At 39.7% G+C, this 24,261-nt stretch overlaps 1 non-coding gene across 1 annotated transcript; it reads left to right on the top strand.

Annotated features, from left to right (window-relative positions):
• The first annotated feature begins 4,666 nt into the window (after window positions 1-4,666).
• Window positions 4,667-4,785, top strand: LOC145398542 (5S ribosomal RNA). The gene has a single exon (XR_013897130.1). It is a non-coding gene; the product is annotated as a 5S ribosomal RNA (ribosomal RNA).
• Window positions 4,786-24,261: the final 19,476 nt, after the last annotated feature.

Below are 24,261 nucleotides of genomic sequence, written 5' to 3'. Positions count from 1 at the left end.
CTTAACCAGCACATCCGGACCACCATATCCGTATGCACTTAGTTGCCAAAATTGTTTATACTTACAATCCCTCCTGGTAATCATCCTGACTTATCCTCCCCTATATCTAACTTCCTGTACACAACCAACATCCGCCCACCTCCCACTCAGCCCTAACCACTGCCCCCGCTCTTCTCGTCAAACTATCCACACCCCACGATGCCACTCTGATCCCCTTGGGTGATTTAGTTTCCTCAGGCTTGTTTGTCTTTTTCGCATTATTGTCATGTTGGTAAGAATAAAACAAAGTGAGAGACAGACCACAGGCCCGGCCCACCTGCAGTCCTGAGTTCAGGCATGGGGCATGGAATCTATATACCACCAGCCGTGGCCAGTGGCTATGGCAGTGGCCGCACGGCATCATGCCAGGACAGCTACCGGGACACCCTCCAATCTCGCCTTGGCACTGTAACTGACCCACTATTATACACTCACTTATAGGGCAGGCTCCTGGGGCACTACTCAGGGGTTCAGGCCCTATCCATTGAGTGGAAGCAGCAACCTGGGAACCACAATGCCCCATGCGTGCCCCATCCCGTTCCAGTCCCCCAAACTACGCCAGCGGAGACCACGTCACGCCTCCCCTCAGGTCAAATTTGATGAAAGAATTCAGATATAATAGAGGAAGATAAAGCTACAAAGGCACTTTAGTGGAAAACAAGGGGGAAGGGGAGGAGTACTATTTACTTCACTTTTTTTTTTTTTGGTAAAGTGCAAGAAAAGACATGTTTAAACAGAATACAAAAGTTCATTACAATTGGAAAAGAAAAAATTTTCAAAGCACATAGTAGAAAAGAACTATCACGATTCAAAAAAAAAAAAAAATGCTTATGGTATAGAATTTGGTAAGCCACGGTATCCTCTGAAAGTCATATCCTGTTTTTGGCAGAAATAAAATAAGTGATGAAACCGAGTATTATTTCACTGTATCATTAAGAGAGTAAGAGAAAATAACGTATGGTTTCATGCCCACATAATGTTTAAGGAAAATGCAGATGGATCTTGGCTGTGCAAGCATTAATCACGCCATGCATTTTCAAGGATGTGGAGTTATATTTTTTGTGTGTGTGAAGCAACAGACGCGGGACAGCTCTGATTATCTGCAATCTTTCTCTTGACAACAAATAACTTCATATATTGTTTGTTATAGACTTCGCCTTCCAGAGTTTGAAACATGATCTTTACCAGCACGTAGAGGCTTGGTGTACCGTTTTCGAGTAGTAGTTGAAATGTCTTTCAATAGACTCCAAGAATAATTTCGTTGTCTAGGAGACATAGGAATCCACACACAGCAACGAAACTGCTGAAAATAGAAGCACTGTTATCGTATACGGAAGTCTATTCTATAGGCATCTGAACAAATTAGACGAGAGACTGCACGTTAATGAAAACCAAATATCTACAAAAATTCCTGCCTTGACTATAGAGGAGACCACAGTTTCAAAAGAGGCAAAGCATAAAGGGAAGTCGGTATCACAGTAGATTTAATAAAAGATGCAAGCATGATTGCCCTGGAAAAACTAACAAAACTCATAGAGAAATGTATTACATTAGGAAAAGTTGTAAAAGCCTGGAAAAATGTAAGCCTGGAAAAATGTAGCAATAATTGTAACATATTGCAAAGTAGTCTTAGACATCCTCAACACTATTGACTAATTAGTCTGTTGTCAGTTTTGTGCAAATTCTTCTCAAAGATCATCACTAATAGAACTTCAGCCTCGCTAGACTCTAACTAGACTATGGAACAAGCAGGCTTTCGAAGTGGATTTTCAACCATCGACCACATACATAATTATAATAAGTCAAAAAACTGAAGAGACAAATGATTACAGAAAACCTATGTGTATGGCGTTCACTGACTATGAAAAAGCCTTCGACTCCGTATAAACAACAGTGGTACTGAGTGCAATTCGTAAGATACCAGATATATCCCAGTAAAAAAGTGTAAGACAGGGCGATGCTATCTCGCCAAAAAATATTTAATGCATGTTTGGAAGAAATGTTTAGAAAGATTAACTAGAAAGATAAAGGGATTGCAAGACTACCCGTCATCTGTGAGCCAGGCAGACCATAATAATATTGTTAGGTGAAAACTTGACTATTAAGTATCCATCCTGGATGACTCCCAATGTTGATTGAGTGGCATGTGAACTCAAGCTGTGACTCAAAACAACTTTTATTAATACCTTTTCTTTCTACAATCAATACTTTCTGAGATTTGAGTTTTCAACACAGACAGACACACACACATACATTTCGTACAAAAATAATGACCATCGACTTCGTCTACCTGGCTCAAAAATAGGAGATGAATATCTTATTATGAGGATTGTGCAATATGGTACTCTTCCTGTAATAGGCAATTTTCGGCTGGGCAGATTCAAGCAGCCCTGGCTTCCGTCAACCAGTGGGCCTTGCAATGAGGATCTAAGTTTTTCGATCTTAACTGTGCTGCTGTAGTTTTTACCACTTGTAATGTCCCTCATTCGCGTTTGATTTTGGATAATCAGGCAGTACCTATTCAAAAGTCTCTAAAATTTTGGTTTTGCATTTTTATCGGAGGTTAAACTTTTAATATCATGTTAATAATTTTATTGTTCATAGCAATAAAATAATACATGGCGGGTACCACTTGGAGAGCTGACAAGAAATTTTTATTGATGGTTTACATGTCCCTCATTAGATCAAAACTAAACTATGGCTCACAGGTCTATGAGTCGGCATCTGATGCCACATGGAGGAGTTGGGATAGGTTTCAGAATAAATGTTTGTGAATGTATCTTGGAGGCTTAAGGTGTACACGTGTAGCTCAAATGGAAGTGGAGCCGAATGTACAGTATAGTCAAAGCAGCAATTGATACTCCTCCCCCCCGGTAGCTGAAGCCATAGCCAGTGAAAAGCAGGCACGCAAACATTGTAGCGCACTGCAAATCTCATCCACATGGAGGAGTTGGGATATGTTTCAGAATAAATGTTTGTGAATGTATCTTGGAGCCTGAAGGTGTACCCGTGTAGCTCAAATGGAAGTGGAGGCGAATGTATAGTCGAAGCAACAGTCAATACTTCCCCCCCCCCCCAGTAGCTGAAGCCATAGCCAGTGAAGAGCAGGCACGCGAACATTGTAGCGCACTGCAAATCTCATCCATAGACCTCGCCATGGTTGGACCAATTTACCTTGCTACCAATGGTGATCCGGATATCCTGCTGCTTGACTCATCAGTAGTGGTAAGACCAGCCAATTAGAATGAAGCCAGTAGGAATTCACGATTGTAGGAGGCAATCAACATCGTTGCCCGCAGTTTTTACCCTAGATAACTCAAATAACATTGTGATATGAATCATGATAATACGTTTATGGTTCTAATTAGAGGTGATTCCTGCAGGATTGCCTGTTTACATCCCCATGAAAACGACACCTGTGTTCCTGCCCCCTCACCTGTCAACAGGATACTGTCAGTTGTTGTATGATGGTAGGTTTATAAAAATGGCATTTTCGTTTTGTTCTCGTGACATCCCTAGCCGCGAACCTCATAAACTCACAGGTGACGTTTATATAGGGTAAATTGGTCCTTCCATGGAGAGTTGTATGGATGAGATGTGCCACAGCTGGGCTAGCACAATTGTTACGATAGTTTCCTTAGGTAAAGGGTTGTTTATTGTGTGGCGGTGGAGATCTGAGGTGACACATCATTAACCAGAGTTCCACTTGCACGGAGATGTATATTACATGAAGAAGTGTGTTGGCAGGACTGTAACACTACAGATTATGTTGCTTAATAACCCATGCCTGTCTATATAATTCTTTTATACGTTTAATATATAAAATGATGAGTGTAAGTGTGCAATATAGAAATATATTGGGCATTTTCAGTTGATGATGTACTGTTGGGTGAGGTAATTCACCACTGTACAGACGTAAATGCTGGCACCTGTGTAAGTTTTCTTAATTAGGGCCGTCATTTGAAGTATAAGGAATAGTTCCAGACTTTTCTGGTCACATTTCATATACTGTAGTTATTGATTTCCCCTTTATTAATACCTGTGCCTCTACTGGCAGTCAGCAGGTGATGAGTGCAGGTACGTAATGTAGAGAGGCATTATATGTATGGAGTTTATATGTTCTGTTGGCCGAGGTATTGTAACATAATTATAAGCAATGTGAAAATTTAGGTTAAGTTGTTTGTGTCTTTAGGTGTTAGTGTAGGTTAGCAATTTTTTTTTTTTTTTTTTAAGTGTTAGGATGTTTGCTCAGGTTTGTTTGTTTTCTCCTTTTTTACTGTTAGCAGTTTTTTAAATAACAAAAATATTCACAAATAAAATTATATGAAAAAATATATACCTTAATAATTTTAATGAACCAATAATAGTATGGCTTCCTGACCAGGGTCTTAGAACCAATGGTCGATAGCCATAATAAAAAGAAAAATCTCAGTAACTTCAGGTTCTTAGGTCTCATAATTTTATTTAGTGAATAAAGTGGACAACTGCTACATTTAATAATAGACTTAAACCGAGAAAGCCTTTGCGTTGGACTGAAGATGAATAAGAAACAAAAGTCATCTTTAATAACCAGGTTTAGATGGGAAATAAGATTCTAAACTTAAGTTTTTGAATTATTTACTGAATTTTTAACGGCCATACCACGTTGAGTACACCGCTTCCCGTCCGATCAGCGAAGTTAAGCAACGTTGGGTCTGGTTAGTACTTGGATGGGTGACCGCCTGGGAACACCAGATGCTGTTGGCATCCCTACGTGTCAAGTGGGGTTGGTGGAGGATTAGTGCTCCTCCCTGTAAAACAATTAACTCTAAGCCGTTGTCCACCCCGTTTGGGATACATGGCGTCTGGCAATGAATGAATGAAAAAACTTGTACAGACTAACCGATCACTTGAACCTGAAGTAAGCTGATGGACAAAGATGGGTTGGGGTGTGTTTCATATACAGAGTACCATATTACAGAGCATTGTACCATTGTGTTTACAGCGAAAAGTTTTTAATCAGTCCGTTCTGCCTGTAGTGACTCAAGGCTAGGAAACATGGGCGATACCCGAACTACTGTAACGAAAGTTTAGAAGTGCCCTGATAGGTTTGGAAAGAACGATGCCAGGAATCACTTTGAGATAAAAAAGAATCAGCTTGGATGAGAAAACTGACTGGAGTAGACGACGTAATAAAATCCATTAAAAAAAAAAAAAAATCTTAATGCAAGGAAAAAAGAACTATAGGCCAGGTGCCTGCCAGATTGTTTCCTCAAAGAAAAAAAAATAAATGAAAGAAATGCAACCGGGAGCCGAATGCTAATCGTTGGCCAGAATATGCTGTTGGCCAAGTCCAAGAGGCCATGTCTTGAGACCCCAAAGGTTTCATGCTGATTGCTCAAGCCGTTCATCAGATATAATAGTGCTAATGGCAGGAAATAGAAACTAGTTGACATTTAGCAACCATTTGGTGACCTTGACGAAGACCCCGAGGACCCATTTTCAAACTCGGCCAAGATTTTGGTCATATCTTGACACCCTGAAGGTTTCATGTTGATAATTCATAACGTTCATAAGAAATAATGGTGCTAAAGGCTAGCGATAAAAAATAGTTGACATTTGGCAGCCATTTTGGTGACCTTGGCCTTGACCCCGAGTGCCCATTTTCGAACTCGGTGAAGGTTTTTGCCATATCATCATATCCTGAAGGTTTCATGTTGATAGCTCGAGCCATTCATGAGATATAATAACAGATACACACTCACACACACACACACACACACACACACACACACACACACACACACACAAACACACACAGTGGCAGGCAAAAACATTATCGCTTCGCCTTCTAAAGGCGGGGAATAATAACAGAGAGGGAATTTCAAGATCAGATCAATTTGACTTGCCTGGACATAGTGTGTTTAAAAGACTGGAGATCAAAAGGAGTAAGAAATACAAATAGAGGAAGACAGTTCCAGAGTTGACCTGTTGCATACATGAAGGACTGGGAGTGACGATTAACTCTTGCATTAGAGAGGTGGGCAGAAGAGGGATGAGAGTTTGTTGTTATATGGGAGCTATGCGCTTACCATAGCGCCTGGGGAATACAAGCAGATACAGTAGTTCAGAGAAGCAGCAACCAGTGAAGCAGCGATTTAAAAAAAAAAAAAAAAAAAAAAAAAACGATGCAGCAATGCAGCCAAAAGACTGAGACTAAAAGGAGCCAGAAAGAGCACGAGAGATAATGAGACGAAAAACCTTTGACGCCATCCTGTTGAGAAGGGCTATAATTGATGAGTTGATGAGCCTCCCCACACATGAGAGTTGTACTCTACAGAGGGGCGAATCAAACCCCTGTATATATCTATATCTATCTGTTTATCAATATATATATATATATATATATATATATATATATATATATATATATATATATATATATATATATATATATATATGCTGTATATTATAATGATATATATGCTGTATATTATAATGATTTGATTTCTGTATGTTTGATGGTTTGTTAAGGTAACACAGCAAATACTTCAACTTAGAGCATTTTTTTTTTTTTTTCAGCAAGGTACGGTTAAAATGCTCTCTGCTGAAGAAAAAAAAAACATTTTGCCGTCCAATCGGGCCACTGGTTCGCAACTTATGACTCATTTCCTGAATTCGCAAAATGCGTACACACCTGTGGAAACTAAGCAAATGCGCCTCACTAAGAAATACCCATATTTTCGCCGGCACTGAAAACATTTTTTCAAGTTTTGAATACCCTTATTTTTTTTCTTTACCAATATGAAGAGAAGTCTCTGGCATACCTGCCAATGCAATATTTAGCCTCCTAAAGCAATCCAATAATTTGTAATGAATCTCAGGAAAATTCGCAAAATTACTGCATACAGGCCTGAGGAAACTTTAATATCCATATTTACGCTCCCCCTCCCAAAGAAAAAAAAAAAACTTAATTTTGCCGAAAAGGTTTGAAATGACTAGAAATATGCAGCACGAATAAATCTTGTACATATTATGGGAAGTTTTATATATATAAAAAAGGAATTATCATGACAGCACAATGTAACACAATTTTTGTTAGAGCAACGTACCGCTAAAATACTCTAACTTGAATAAATCAATTTCCAGGTCAATCTGGCCACCAGTTCCCGAGTTATGACTCACTTCTTGATACTGAAGGAAGGCCATCAATGGCGGCCTTTAAGCTACTGTTTTATATATATATATATATATATATATATATATATATATATATATATATATATATATATATATATATATATATATATATATATATATATATATATATATATATATATGAGCTGCGTTGATTGTTTGTCCTTCAATCATGCTGAAACGAAGGGTCAGAGACCTACAGACCCATATATTTAAATCAGGGTTACCCAAGGCTTGTTTTAAGTGAGTCAAAAATCAGATCTGAGTCATTTGAGGTCACCGGTAGAGCGTTTGCCTTCTTGGCCCAACAACACTCGGTACCCCTGCAGCCCAGTTTTTGGCATGAAAGCTCACATGACCTCCAGTTTGGTCACAGGCTATTTGAGGTGACCTCCAAGGTCCTTTCAGGTCACCAGTCGGAGGTCATTTGAGGTCGCCAGTAACAGTAAACAAATATTGTGTGCACAAATACTGTTCTTTAGTCTAAGAAACTGGAGAAAAAAATCCTAGACCCTCGTCAAAAGCATAAGAGGTACATGGTCTTTCTGGAGTAGAGAAAAATATTAAACTAGAACAAACTGGATTAGAATGTTTGCCTTTTTCGCCTGAGTAATGCTGGGTACCCCTGCTTGTGTGTGTGTGTGTGTGTGTGTGTGTATATATATATATATATATATATATATATATATATATATATATATATATATATGTGTGAACCACGTTGTTAGTCCTTCAATCACGCCCACACCAGGGACCAGAGACCCCCAGACCCATATATAGCCTGAATTAGGGTGGCCAAAGGATGGTTTTGGAGGGGAGAGCATAATTGAGATCTGCGTCATTTGAGGTCTCCCATAACAGGTTCGCCTTTTTGGCCCGGGCAACGCCGGGTACCCCTCCAGCCCAATTTTTGGCATGAAGACTCCAATGACATCCAGTTCACACATGGGTTATGTGAGGTTGACCTCCTAGGTCATTTGAGGTCACCGGTAATAGTAAAGAAGTGTGCACAAATACTGTTCATTTGTCTGCAACAGCTGGAATAAAATGTTCTTACAATCCCTCTTCAAAAGCATAAGAGGTACGTGGTCCTTCTGGAGTAGAAAGACTGAACTAGAACAAATAGGATTAGTGTGTTTGCCAGGGAACATGGGGTGCCCATGGTAACATATATATATATATATATATATATATATATATATATATTGTTATGTGTGCAAGAATGTCTTCATATTTTGTGTATATAATATGTATGTATAATGCGTGCATGCTGCCAAGTGAGTTGTGTACATCGATGCTATGTACAATACATTAGCATCCATGCACGTGCACTGGTTATCGTGTTATTTCGTGTTTTGTATGCACACATTTATAAAGTCTTAGGTAATTCTGTTTGCTCTCTTGATGCAGGTGTGACTAAAATTGTTTGTAATATCAATGACTTCTGGTGGAGCTTAACCCGCGGCGTCCCATCGACGTTCTTTAACGTCCACACGTTTTGTCACTGCCAATCCTGTCGACATACATAAACGCAAATCAATTGCAAGATCCCTAATTTGCACAATTTTCAATTTTCACGAGTGATTTTTGGTACGTATACACGTGACACCTTCCTCTACAAGATGCCAGGCAGGGACAATGCCTTACCCAGCATGACCTCCTCCCTCCCCCCTGCACACCATTGTCTCAGCAATTCACATGTTATCAGTGACCTGGCCAGTAAAGCCATGTCATGCCACGATACGAAATTCAGGGCCAGAGTGATTCCCTAATCAATGACAATGTGGAGGACAAACTTTACATAGCATTAGAGGGAGAAACAGTCAGAAATGATGATCAGGTAATGTGGCAAAAAAAGGTCAGGTATGGTGATGAGTTAGTGAGTGAAACAATGCTTATAATGCCTATATTACTGCTTGAAAACCAATATACTCTCGTACTACATATAAATTCGTACCAAGTAAATAAATAAATACTGTTTATGAGTGGTGTGAAATAGTTATCCTCCCATAGAACCTGTTTTCTTTGGTGCAGGCCTGTTAGAAAACCCAGTAAGTTAAGGAGGTACTCCTACCTGTATCGTATATTTTAAACCTCAGTTGAACGATTTCTCTATGAATTTTCGATGTTTCTCACCAAAAGCGGAGGTTTGAGCCAAAAATTTTTTTTTCCAAAAATGGTCAGGATTGAGGAGAATCAGTGGTGGAAAAGTGGTCGGGGTGGGGCGGGTTAAACTGGTGACATAAAGATTTGTATTCGCTAGCGATATTTATAATGTTTGGAGTATGGGGGAGAGATTAATTTGCTTAAATCTATTCTGTATACTTCTCGTCTGCCTCAAGCTGTGTGTTGATGCATGCACAGTGCCGAAGGGTATGTAAGGGGGAGAATTTTAGATGAAGAGAGTTTGTGTGCGATTGACGTCGAGAGAGGAAGTGTTTGGAGGGAGGAGAAGCAGTATTTTGTGTGTTGTATATATTTCTGAACATCTTTCACTTCGTACCAGCATCCAATCGCAAGTATTATTGGTATTATTTTTATTAGTGGCAATTACAGAATGCAGTTTAGTTATCTCTTTCCTGAATGATTTTATTTCTTTTGTCTGGCAAGTTTGTTCCCAGACTTTAGTGTAATTATTCATGGTATTATCAGGTTGCTTGTTTTTTTTTTGTAATTCTTTTGTGTCCCATTATCTCATTGTAAATATTGTAAATATTATTAGCTTCTAGTATATTAGGTATTTTTAATTGTGTTTATTTTGCCCTTGCTAACGTCACCTAATTTAATTTACTTTCGGACGTGTGTTGCGAGACTGGAGTTAGTGTCTGTTGTTTTGTTTTGTTTTATCATTAGTTAATTATTTGATCATTTCCATTTTCACTTTGTTTGCTTTCAGTTTTCTTACGCAGTCAGATTTAGTTTTCTTGTGTTGCCTACCCCAATCTCATAACAATATATATATATATATATATATATATATATATATATATATATATATATATATATATATACTTGCCCTCTTCTTCGGTCCAGCATCCCCCTTTTTGGGTTAGGGAGAGAGGTGAGCTACATTTGCATAACTTTGCAGTGAAGCCGCCCGCCTGGCTACGTCACTGCCACCGTTTCGTAATATTATTAGAATTGTAATGAAACGAAGTAAATTTACTTGAATACTGTCCTCTTTGTGGATATCAAAGTTAACATTGCGTGTACTAGTTTTACTTACCTATGATTTTAAATACTTGCACTCCTTTACATTCGAAAAACAACAAATAACGAAAAGTACTCGCATCATTAAGTAATGGGATTTGACTCTGTGGTTACTGGCCTGTAACAAAGTCCAGAACAATGCAAACATGGACGGTGACAAGTAACAGTCAGCCCTTCGCGTCTGGACTACTCAAGTTTGTTCTTCAGAGTTTTTCTTACTATTTGCCATGGTTCCCTCCCGCAATATTAATGCTACCACGAGTCTCTTGCTTCATCACCATCATTCTGACCTTTGTTTTCCTTCTATGGGTGGGATGAGGTCGGGTCCACAAAGCAACACAAAAGTAATAGATAAATAATTAATTTACATCATCTTCAGTGAAATGTGCCACACACCCACTGATTTGCCATTAAAGCTCCTGGTATCTTGATTCTTCCTAATAGGCATGACGGTCAGGACGTTTCTTCTTTTAATAGAAGTTATCTACATTACCTGTCAGACAAGATCAATTCGACAACTCACTCAATTCCGACAGTTCACATACCTTGACTCCATACCTCACTTTCTCACTAATGTACTGTATCGATTCCTCCATCTTCTTGGCCTACTGTACCACGTGCCACCTTCAGACTCACTGTCAGGTACCTGTTTCATCACCGAACTTGCAGTATATCTTATTATCTCAACCTACCATACCATCTGAGCACACTGTCTTCAGTTCTTCCGTCAAGATACATCGTAACTACATGTCTTTCACTAATCACATCTTGTACATTCTAACTTAAGCAGCATTTATGTCGTCCAAGCTCACGGATCAGACTCGAAACCATCTTTGGTGATGCCAGGCTGCGCCATTTTTGTCGGCCAAAGTGATATGAAGCCGGCCAAAGCATTTATCATAAAAACCAAGACAGTCGTAGTACCTCACCCAAGCGTGTCGGAAGCAGTCTTTGTAAAGAGTGAGAATGTCCAGCAAGGACACTTGAGTGAAAAATATCAGGAAATTAGCACAATGTATCATGTACATATAATTTGGGTGCAAGTGACTAATATTAACGACATATAGGACATTCAGCACATAGAAGGGCTACGTGTAAATTTTATAATCGTCAGATGCTACTCTCAGCGAACCCTTCTGTTTACATTGCGATCAGGAAGTGTAATGTTTCGGTTCTACGTATGCTGGACTGTTTTTGCGGACAGAGACCAAGGTCCCAAGACATGCATTGAATCCCATGCTCCAGCTTGGACGACAAAAACGTGCCTTTACTATACCGGTCGCGTTGGCCAGTATCTCTTGTGCCCCGCCCCCTACTGATGCCACGCCCTCTTCCAGCTCTACTCGTTGCTGATTGGCTGAGATAATTATTCTTCTTACTGACAGAATAATGAGCCTTACCACGAAATAGTATCGTATTATTTACTTTTACTTTGAATTCATTTCTTTATGACAAAGGAAGTACTAAAATTTGCTAACTGAATCAAAATTAGTTTGAAAAGAACCAACCTGCCTCCTCCCGCAACTGCAGCTGAGTTTTGCCGCCGAGAAAGTTCGGAGCTTGGCAATAACACATCGCAGCTGTGCCGCTATTACTGTTAAACATATTAAGTCACCTACTTGTCATGGCTTGTAAGTTACCACAGTATCATAACCATATTGTAATTTTCCCTATTTATTTCCTTAATATCAGAGGTTTGAACATAGAAGTAGGAAAACGAAATGTCACTGGCTTTGCATCGAAATGAGAAATCTCATTCTATACACGTGAAGTCAGTGAAATCTTATAGAGGGAAAAGGGTTTTGTGTGTGTGTGTGTGTGTGTGTGTGTGTGGATACCATATTTAAGGAAAAATGTCAAAACACTGAGTTCTTTGTAGAATGTGTACCTTTTTATGTTCATGGAGGAAACTTTCGTTACTTTACAAACCTTTCAGGCCGATGACGTTCCTTGGTACTTTTTTCCAACATCCTTTACTACAAAACATTTCCTAGTTAAATGGAAAAGGTATCATTGCAGTTAAGGGGTTAAGTAAAAGTTTTGTTGCTTCGATTAGGGAGAGCGCCTGACATGTTTACCCAACATTGGCACGGCAAAGACTGGCTCAGAACTCCTACTCGGGCCGACGGGTGAGTGGGCGTGGCCAAGGGGGCGGGGCACAAGAGAAACTGGCCAACGCGACCGGTATAACATCGTGTGTGTTCCTCAATAATCCATGTTGCACTATTATTACTCATGACTTTTTGCTTTCCTGCCACACTGAAATCTCAGACCCATACCTTAAAGTGGACACTAAAACTGTCTATCAATCTATTGCCAGAAGCCTTAATCCCGTAAGGGGTGGCCACAAACATATCGCCTCCAAATCGCCCGGTCCTCCATTTCACTGCCCTGCTCCCAGCCCACACCCTCCTCTCTCATATACCTCTCCACCCCATCTCCGCATCTAATTCTTGGTCTCCCCCTCCCTCTCCCCTACTCCACCTTACTCATAAACTCTCCTCGTTAGTCTCTCACTCTCCACCCTCTCCTCTCCGCATGGCCAAACCACCACAGTGTATTTCTCCTTACGCTTTCTATCACATCAATATCCACACCACAACTCTCCTTCACTTCCTCATTTATCAATCTGTCTGTCCATGTAACTCCACATGCTCCTCTACATTAACTCATTTCCACTGCTCTCACTCTTGACATGTCATTCCAACAAGGTCCAAGCTTCAATTTCATACGTTAGAGTTGATATCACAATACCGTTATGCAGCGACTTATTTACTTCCACGCTCACTCCCCTGTTTCTTATCACTGCTTTCAATGAGCCAACAACCTTTCTTCCTTGTTGTACCCTTTCAAGTACTTCACCCTCCATGCTTCCATCCTTACTCATCACATTACCCAAGTACATAAATGCACAAACATTTTCCATTTCCTCATCATCCAACATCATAGTACAATTGAGTTCATCCAGGTGACTACATTTTATCGATGACCATAACTTTATTCTTCCCAACATTCACGTTTAGTTTCCGTTTCTTATAAACTCCTCCAAACTCATTCACCAAGCCTTGCAGTTCCCCTTCGTCTTCACTTATCAATATAGTATCATCTCCAAACAGCAAAGAGGGAGTTTCCAGACTTTGCCCTCTCTCATTAGAGTCGGTCCAACAGCCACTGCCCTATCTTGTATCTCTTTTATAACCCCATCCACATACAGACTGAACAACCATGGAGACATGATACATCCCTGTTTCAATCCAACGTTCAAACTGAAAAATTCACTCAGTTCACTACCCACACTAAAACACCTTAACTTAATCCTTCTTGCAGCCTCCACACTCCGACCTCTGTTTTGTATCAAGACCCCCAAAGTACCACCCACAGTCTTCCTTGTGCTATTCTACATTCCACTTTCATTGTCCATTTACCTCTCTTTTCCATTACTGCACCAACTAAAAAATAAACTCCCTTTCCAATTCGTCTCTCTCCACTCACTATCACATAACACTGGTAATAAGCCTTTCAGACAGACAACATTTTCATCCTATCAACACCTATTATCAATGCACAACGCTCACAGACCTCAATAAAAGTGCAACATACCGAAAACCATGTGTTTATTATCAGCAAGCAACACGCACCTGCATACATCAAATTTTAGTTATTCCATCATCCACCATTCTTCATCATTTCTCTCTCTCTCTCTCTCTCTCTCTCTCTCTCTCTCTCTAATACTACATAAAAAACAAATGTCCACGGCCACAACAAATTATGTTCATGGATTGGTGACTGGTTAACGAATAACAAGCAGCGTGTTGTAATCAATGGCGAATAATCATATTGGCTAAAAGTATCAAGTGGATCTACAAAAGGGTCAGTTCTAGGACCACTTCATTTCAATATTTATATGAATGATCCAGAGAATGGACTAACTACTAAGGTAACGAAATCTGCAAATGACAGATAAATTGGAGGCAAAGTAATTACGAAAGCAGACTGTGAACCTATACAAAACGACCTGGATAAGTAAATAAAGTGCAGCGAAAAAAAAAATGGCAGATGAAATTTAAACTTGATAAATGTAAGGCAATGTGCATTGGCAATAAAAACATTAAATATGAATATCGTGTGTTCGGTACTCCACTGACGGAAATTAAGTACGAAAACGATCTAGAGGTAATACCACTAACGACCTCAAAAGCTCAAGAAGGTGTACAGTAACAATGCAAACAAAATGTTCCGCTTCATCACAAGGAACTTTGATCATAAAATGCCTGATGTAATTCTAATTTCTATACGCAATTACTTATACTATACCTAGAATACTGTACTTAATGGGGGTGAAAATAGGTTCGAGAGAGTGCAGCGCACAACCACAAAAATAATCTCATCGCTGCGAAATTTACCCAACGAGGGACGACTAAAGGAACTACATATGTCTTATCTGAAAAGCAACGGCTCAGAGATCGAATAAATTTATATAAGATTCTTAACAAATTTGATTACGTTAGTTACGAAAATTGTTTCGAAATACAGAATGATACTATGACTAGAAATAATGGAATGAAAAACAAAAGCAACAGATACAGCACTAATATAGGGGAAACTACTTTAATAATCTAATTGGGGAACAATGGATTAAGTTACCAGGAACAATAGCTAGTGCAATAACTATTAATACATTTAAAATTCGGCCAGACAAATATTCTGAGTCAGTTGTCCATAACTATATTTAGTGTAGCTCAGTTCCAGGTTGAAGTGATGCTGGTGGTGCCAGACGTCTCATTAATAACGAGAACATTCTGCGATTGTGTCTCGTTTTCTTCTACAAATCTGTAGAATAGATATTACATTGTGCACAGTCGTTCATCTTGTGCCTCTACTAAAAATTTCATGCCGGTCCTTTCTAACAAGCTTGATTTTTTTTTTTCCTGCCAGTTTAACCAATCATGTGATGGCTGGGGGAGGGCCTTCCTCTGTTCTATCTTTTTCTCATACTCGCTGGTTAGATCTCAATAGTACTAGACTTTTTTTTTTTCCCAGAAGATAACCTCGTCATGGGCTAGCAGGCCTCCTGGTATCTGTACTTCCTATGTAATTCTCTCTCTCTCTCTCTCTCTCTCTCTCTCTCTCTCTCTCTCTCCGTACCTCGTTCGTACTTCTTAGTCTCTCTCTCTCTCTCTCTCTCTCTCTCTCTCTCTCTCTCTCTCTCTCTCTCTCTCTCTCTCCGTACCTCGTTCGTACTTCTTAGTCTCTCTCTCTCTCTCTCTCTCTCTCTCTCTCTCTCTCTCTCTCCATACCTCGTTCTTACCTCTTGGTATCCCTCTCTCTCCCTCTCTCTCTCTCTCTGTCTCTCTCTCTCTATACAGTAGATATATGTATGTATGAATGAATGTATGTATGTATGTATCTATATACACACAAGCACACATCAGTTGTAAAAGGCCTATCTGACAGTAGCTGCAATTGGTCGGTTATTTTTAATTATAACCCATCGACCGTATTGTTTTCCCCAGTGTAATTAGCAGTGAAATGGGAGATCACAAGCCGTATATATAAACAGTTCTACCATTTTAAATGACCTGAAAATGTCAGCAAATATGAGATGGAATATAAATATGAAGTGTTTGGATAATTGTAATGTCTAGTTATTGCTAAAACCTTGCGTTCAGGTAATTAACTTTTGTTCCTCGTGTATCTATCTGCCTTTTTAACTAGGCTGACTCCCCCAAAGAAAGGGAGTTAGACGAGAGAGGACCACACACACACACACACACACACACACACACAATCTGGTCTCACTATGAGGTGGTACTCCCACTCTGCGGCCAGGTTGTGTTAGGAAGAATTTCTGCCAGCTTGTCGTAAAAGGCGACTAAAAGGGACGGGATGAACGGACAAGGGACCCCCTCCTCTGTTGTTTAGTTCATAACAATGACCTAGGGCATCGTGGTGTATAACTGTTTTCGTAAGAAATGGAACTGATGCCTGTAGCTTTTAATTTCCGCAAAATTCTGCTGGCTGTTTTTTCTCTCGGTGTACAAGGACCTGTGGCAATAAATTATTATAAATGAAGCTCTTTGCCCCTTTAGCCTGAGATGTCTCTCCTAAACTGAATAAAATTGTCTGGTGGAAGCAAAAATATCATGGAGAACACGATATAGTTCTCAATTACTTCAAGGAGGCTGCTTACACAAACGGTACGACAAAGCTTTGTCATCCTAATTATCTCTTAAATGAACTGAGTAGTGGCATAGCCAGGTCTCCACAAACGGTTGAACAAGTTGGGGGGAGGGGGGTAGCTTTCCATGACTGCGGCACTGAAGCTGAGTCTGTTCTGCTTGCAGCATGTCTCGTAGTGTGATAGCCTTGATAGTGTAACGCAGATTCCACCTTATGAAATGTCAGAGTATTGTACAGGGTGTTCAGACTTATTAGGACCACCTGGTCAAGACGAAATGAAAACCCGCCCAATGATGCTACCTATACAAGACAATTATGTAGCCCGTTGATACCTCACATGCCAAATATTATGATAATTAACCAATTGTTTCTGATCGTGTTTTTCTGAATTTATGTGTGCGGGTGAAATTGAGAATCGATGGACCTGACGGATAATGGCAATAATTTTTTTCATAGCTAAAGAACAGCCACAGCGTACCACTTTGCCGTCATGGGTTCCGCTTTCGTTTGACAAAGTCCTCGGAACCGTTGCAGTATCATTTTAATAGTTCCATTTTTCTCATTTGTATTTGTCGTATATGAAATTAAATTGTTTGTTAGTTTACATTCTTAGGCGATTTCTGTAAAAAGGTTAATAACTTATTAAGTGTAATACGGTACTAGTAATAACCTTGACTAAGCTGTATGCAAGAGTTTCATAACTAAGTAAAGTACAGTACATGCGATAACCTTGGGAAGTTCTGTATCTTCTAAAGTAAAACAGTACAAGTGATAACCTTGACAAGATGTATAGCTTCATATAAAGTAAAACACAGAACTAGCAATAACCGTGACTCATCGTTTAATACTGCCATCCTAAACTTAATGAAGTCTGACTGCCATTAGACCTAACCTAACCCAGCAAAGTTTAACTTGACTAACGCATATGTCCTATGGATCTAACCATTTCAGATACTGATACAGCCTTACTCACAGTAGCTTACTTTGTGGACAAAACCTAATGGAATCCAGTGTGAAGTGATAAATGAACCTTAAATTAATTACTGGCCATACCTTTTACATAATATGACAGTGTGACGCAATGAACAGACAATACTGTCGCAAAACTTGAGAATATCTTTTTAAAGTAAGGAAGAAAAGACCAAAGGCTAAAAGCCAGCAAGAATGATCTCCCCAAGAAAAAATAAAATACAAGACAACAGAGGGCGAAAATCAAGATCTGTTCACTTCAAGCTTCCAAGACACACTGCATTTGAAGGACTGGAGGTCATAGGCTGTAGGAAATACAGACAGGAAGGCATGTTACATTAACATGTACAAAGTTACAAACGCGCTAAGATGTGATGACCTGATTCCCAGCACCTTTCGCTCGGAAAGTGTATCAGGCGACTCCCACGACCTAGTTATATATCCTACATTGCACACTGGAAAAAGCAGTATTTGGTAAACCACACCAAAAAACAGAAAGTGTTCTTACCGTGTGTATATCTCGTATTACATGAGTTAAATGAGAGGAAACCACAATACACTTAAGGGTGGGGCTTAGTCGTACGAAAGAATGTGAAAGGACAGCCTATCGTTCAACGGTTTCAGGGTTAAAATGCGGGGAAACTCTTGTAATACTTGTTTTGCATTCTAAATCAGCTATACTGAGGGAAAAATGTCCCATAAAATAATGAACACCTAAAAATATATTATCCACATTTTAATCTCGATGAGGGATGATATTTATGCGGAAAAACAAAGCCATGAGCGCTGTAAGCCGGGATGGATCTTCCGACACGAAACTACAACCTATCAGTGCGCGCAGTTTTTTGCTCTTTCATTAGGAAGTATTCCAGCAGGACAGAGTTCGCGGCAGCTTAACATCAAGAAAAGGACAGTTGACGGATGGATATGATATATAGAGACGCGGAACGTAGAATATTTGCCAAGTAGAGCCCCTCGTCGCACAAGACAAAGACAAGTTATTACATGTGCCCAAGTACAACCCCACACCACCTCTGTTGCTATGAAGAGGCAAATTAATCTGCTGGTATTCAGTGAAGTTATTGAAACCAGTGCAATTGTAAGGGGAAAATTGGTTATTTATAATTACATGAAATGCTAACGTGTAATAAAATATGTAGGTCAGTTTCATGAAAGAATTAAAAAGGGATAGTGAGGGTGTTAGTCAAGAGCAAGATTGCAACAATGAAGAGAACTAAAGACGAAAAGGATTGTACTGAAAAAAAGGCGGGGGGGGGGGATCGTGACAAAGGCCAATACATATCTACTCCCATTCATGGCGTTGTAATGACTAACGGCCAATGCTGCCAGATGCTCTGGTTCAGATTTCCCCAGGCCTGTGGGAAAAAATTCCCCAAATTAAAAAGAAATTTCTCACGTTTTTACTTCCGTAATTAATATTTTTTATGTTACGAATTATAGCTGTAAATAACGTTTTTATACAAGAATGATGTGTAGTGGGAAAAGAGAAGCATTCATTGTATATTGCATGCTACTGTACTATTACATAAAGTCGTCATTCATCACACCATCTATTCATAATACTGTATGCAGAAAGTATAATTTTTGTTCCACTTCTGAGCATCAACTAACCCTGATATATACAGTAATGTACGGGGAAGGAGGGGGATTACGGAGACTTGAATAATTAAAAATGAAAATACCACATAGGTTGGTTTGACTTTGGTTAATTTAATAAGAACTTAATGCCTTAAGAAATAAACCAAATAATCTTCAGTCATTAAAATCGTAGCGCCTTGCTGGCAACTAAAAACCTTTTCATTGTACTACTTAGTTTTGACATTTTCATATAACATATATAAACCTATACTGTATATTTTACATTTATAAGTGAAGGACATTCTGTACTGTCCTGTTCACAACTGTGTACACACCATCATTCAGCACTTAAGTTAATCCTGACATTATACAGTAACATACCTGTAAACAGCAGCTACTATCATCTATAAACATTTAAGTCTGAATCACTCTGTTTATCATCATACATTTCTGATCTCATACGTCTAATAAGGGTGTTGTCAGCTGGGAAACTGAAACAGGAAATCTCTTTCAAGTAGCGCTGAGAATGTAGCAATCCAACTAATGTTTTTGTTGGCAGTGAATTTCTCTGTTGTGTTTTCATATTGTTTACCTCATAGAGGGTGTGTGTGGTTACCCTAGTTTAGGGTAAATTACCCTAGAATGGAAACACTGAGTCGTTATGTGTACCCGTACACTACCTGTGAGCCCTTGTCATTTTCCTACCAGTGGAGCGCGCTGGTTGCTGGTCTTAATACCGTATACTACAGTACATGTCTGTTTAGTCCAGGTCGATGATAACCGAACAGACCTGACAAGTGACGAGTTACAATCTACTGTGCACAAATGCCAAAAGGCATTGTCACAGCGAATGTAGGATGTAATTAAGCAGTATAATACCTTAGATACTGTTTAGTGCCTACCGCCCATACGTGAACGTCGTCAGCCAGGATCTCATAATGAGGGGAAGTGTACTGTATATACGTCCTTCACTGTCACGCTCCCCCCCTCCCCCCCCCCTTTTTATCGCACCAACTCAGTCTTTAGTTCTCCTCATTGTCACTCCCGCTACTGACGATCACCCCTTCCATCTTCATTCATGAGATTGCCATATAGATCCTGTTACAAGCTGAAATTTCATCGTCAGCAGAAATGACTACCTTTTTACTTGCTCTAAAATTCCCATATTTCTACCTTGAATGCAGAGCTGTAAAAATATATCAATACAAAATTATGATGTTAGTCAGAAATACTGTGGAGCCATAGTATTATCTTGCCTCCATTCGACTACGTGAGATAACCTGCAAAATGAGAATAATTTGGGCCAGATTAAGGTAAACGGGTATAGTCGTTCGCTAATAATTTCACGTTATCACTAAATTCAGGGAATAAACTGCTTTGTTGCCTCTTATCACTCCATTATTTCCTCACAGCGCTCACGGTTGTGCATTCATGACTTTCTTTTCCCGCTTGAATTTCATTCGCATAGAGATATAAATGTGGATAAAAATATACTTCTAGATGGTTATTTTCGTGTTTTGACGACACTCGTGATTTAGACATTACTTTTAACTGTAGATTTCATTTTATGCAACGTTTCCCTCTCAGTATTGTTGATTTAGGATGTAAAACAAGCATTACGAGAGTTTCTCCGCATTTTATCCTTGAAACTGTTGAGTGATAGGCTGTGCGTTTCATATTCTTTCGTAAGGCTAGAGCCTCATCTTTAGTGTATTGTCGTTTTCCTTCACGTAACTGAAACAGGAATCATCTTTCATGTAGCCCTGGGAATGCAGTAATCCAACTAATGTTTTTGTTAACAGTGAATTTCTCTGTTTTGTCTCCATATTTTTTACCTCATAGAAGTGGGGTGTGGTTACCCTAGTTTAGGGTAGCCGTACACATCCCCGTGAGCCCAGTGGAGCGCGCTAGTTGCTGGTCATATTCCCTTATACTACAAGTCTGTTAGTCCAGGTCGACGATAACAGAACAGACCTGACAAGTTTCTTACAAACTATACAAATGCCAAGAGGGCATTGTCACCGTGAATGTAGGATGTTGTAATTAAGTTATATAATACCTTACATACTGTTTAGTTTTCTACCTTTAACCCTTCGTTAGTCAGGTGGAGTGTTTGGGCACCCACCATTTTTTTTTTTTTTTAGTTCATATTTCCTAGCCGGTAATTCGAATATTTGGCTCCTTTCCAGTACTCTCCTGATTCAGTGAGGGGAGGGAGCATGTGGATTGGTTTAGTCCTGCCTCTAATGTAATGAGAGTGAGGGGCACTCCCCCCACCCCCTGGGGTGTCCAGTCACCCCATCAAACTAACCATTTAGATCATATTGTGATATAGATTGTTTTTTTATCTTTTTTTTTTTTTGCATATTGTTTATCATTATACTGATTTTAAAAATAAAAATATATATATATTTTCCTGTGCGTGTTTACCTGACAAATTAAATATGAGTCCATTTGTTATTTTTTCACTGATATAATTTATGGTATTTTAATAATATAAATTAATAAACACCACCTACAAGACATTCAATCTTTTCATTAGTGATTGTGGAGATATGCTGAAGCAGCAGTATGAATATATTTTACGTTAGTAACACTACAGGTGTTTTTATATTGGGGTGTTGTAACACCCTACCGGGCTAACCACGTTTGAATACCCGCAGGACTAATGAAGGGCGTGCGGGGGGGGGGAGAGGTTATGCGGTGTAAGGCATTGTCCCTGCTTGGCATCTTGTAGAGGAATAGAGGAAGGTGTCCCGTGTATACGTGCCAAAAATCACTCGCGAAATCACTCGCGAAAATTGAAAATTGTGCAAATTAGGGACCTTACAATGTTGCCGCGTTAATTCACTTCGCCGGGACATGAGTGCACATCATGTGCGGACGTTAATTCACGTCGCCGGGACGGCGTGGGTTAAGACCTCTAAATCTAGCGGGAAAATTTTTACATTAGTAACACTCCTGACATGAATTGTGACGAAGAGTGAAAATGTGCCAGGTGTCACTTTTTATCCATTGTTATTGACCTAAAAAATTAACTTTAAACATAAGTATTATTTTTGCAAGATTGGTTTTTTTACACCATAAAAAATGTTTGCAGGGCAGACAAAGACTGTTTCCGTCTCCTAACTCCCAATCAAGTGAACATTACCAGACCCTGGGAGTTTGTACTAAACTTAAAGAAAGCAAGTCATCACTTGTTTGGACGATCAAACTCTGTGGAGTGCAGCTGTCATGTGTGAGGGGGTCACCTCATACGATCGCCCCAAAACAAGTGATGACTAGTTTTCTTTAAGTTTCAGATAAAACTCCCCGAATCTGGCAACCTTTCTTCCATAACTTGCTTGCCCTCTAAACTTTATTTACGGAGTTGAAGAAATAGATGTTATTTGATCTTGTGAAAATATAACAAGGTTCGTCTTCAGTATTTTAGATTAATAACAATAATTACACAGTAAGAGATATCTGGGACATTTCCTGTCACACCCACGTGCTGGACCAGTGCCCACTGCCCATACGTGAATGTCAACAACTATGATCACACAATGAAGGGAAGTGTTTCTAAGTCCTGCATTGTCACACTCGGTCCCTGTTTCTTCCTGCCAACTTAGTCTTTAGTTCTCTTCATTGTCACTCCTGCTATTGACCATCATCCCTTCCATCTTCATTCATGGGACTGCCCTATATATTCTATTATGAGGTGCTACCCAAAAGTTCTAGTAATTTGAATATTGAAGGAAAATAAGTTACCTTACCTCCTAGTTCACACTGTCAACTTCGAAGTAGTCCCCTTGGACATGTATACAGTACAGTGGTCCCAGTGTTTTTTCCATGAGTCCATGCATCCCTGGATGGCTTCAGGTGTGATGGTCTTGAGCATCTCCTGTGATTCTGTCTGGATCTCCTCAATCGAGTCAAATCGACGCTCTTTCAGTTGTAACTTCAGCTTGGGAAACAGGAAAAAGTCGCAGGGGGCAAGGTCAGGTAAATAAAGTGGGTGGGGAATGACTACCATGTTACTGGAAGCCAGGAACTGCCAGACAACAATTGGTGTGTGGGTGGTGGCATTGTCATGATACAGGACCCAGTCCTTGTTCTTCCACTCTTCCGGACATTTGCGGCTGATGTTCCCCCTCAGACACTGCAAAACTTCACAGTATAACTGTCCGCTGATAGATTGACTGGGTGGGATGAATTCCTTGTTAACAATCCCTTGGATGTCGAAGAAAACGATCAACATTGACTTGACATTGCTGCGAACTTGACACGCTTTTTTTGGCCTTGGTGAAATGGGAGACTTCCTTTGCAATAACTGTTGCTTTGTCTCCGGGTCATAACCATAAACCCATGATTCATCACCAGTTATGACCTTGGAGATAAAGGTGGCATCATCTCTGACCTGATTCTTGAGCTCCCTGCAAACTGCAGTGCGATGTGCCTTTTGCTTGTCACTCGGCAGCTTTGGCACAAATTTTGCAGTGATGCGTCTCATGCTCAACACGTCCGACAAAATGTGTTGCACGCTCCCGTATCACAAACATCATGAATAGTTCGTCTACGATCTGCAAGGATAGCCTGACAAACATTTCTGACGTTTTCTGGTGTTATTGCATTGACGGTCATTCAGAAAGGTCATCATCTTTGGCGGACGTTCATCCTTCCTTAAACTGCTTGTACCAGAAAAATGTTATGCTTTGGGATGTGGCATTGTCACCAAAGACTTGCTTAAGCAACCAGTAAGTTTTTGCAGCCATCTTGTTGATCTGGAAGCAGAACTTGATGCAGGTTCTATGTTCCATGAGGTCAGCCATTGTAAAACCACCAAACCACCTATACACCACGTTACAGTAGTAAGCATAGCTCAACATCACGTCCATTCACAGACACAACTGGGGCCACACTGACTCACAAGGGGTGCCACTGACTCCTCCTAGTAACAAAAGGCAAAACTGCAAATGATTGGCTCCCTCTATTTAAATTACTGGAACTTTTGGGTAGCACCTCGTACATGTTGAGCTATCATCGTCAGCAGAAATGACTACACTTTTTACTTGGTCTAAAATTGCCACATCTCCATCTTGAATACAG

Source organism: Coenobita brevimanus, chromosome 45, assembly GCF_032717465.1.
Source record: "Coenobita brevimanus isolate Jiangsu-jjx chromosome 45, ASM3271746v2, whole genome shotgun sequence".
In the NCBI taxonomy this organism is placed as follows: domain Eukaryota; kingdom Metazoa; phylum Arthropoda; class Malacostraca; order Decapoda; family Coenobitidae; genus Coenobita; species Coenobita brevimanus.
This window is presented reverse-complemented; position numbering and strand designations above follow the sequence as displayed.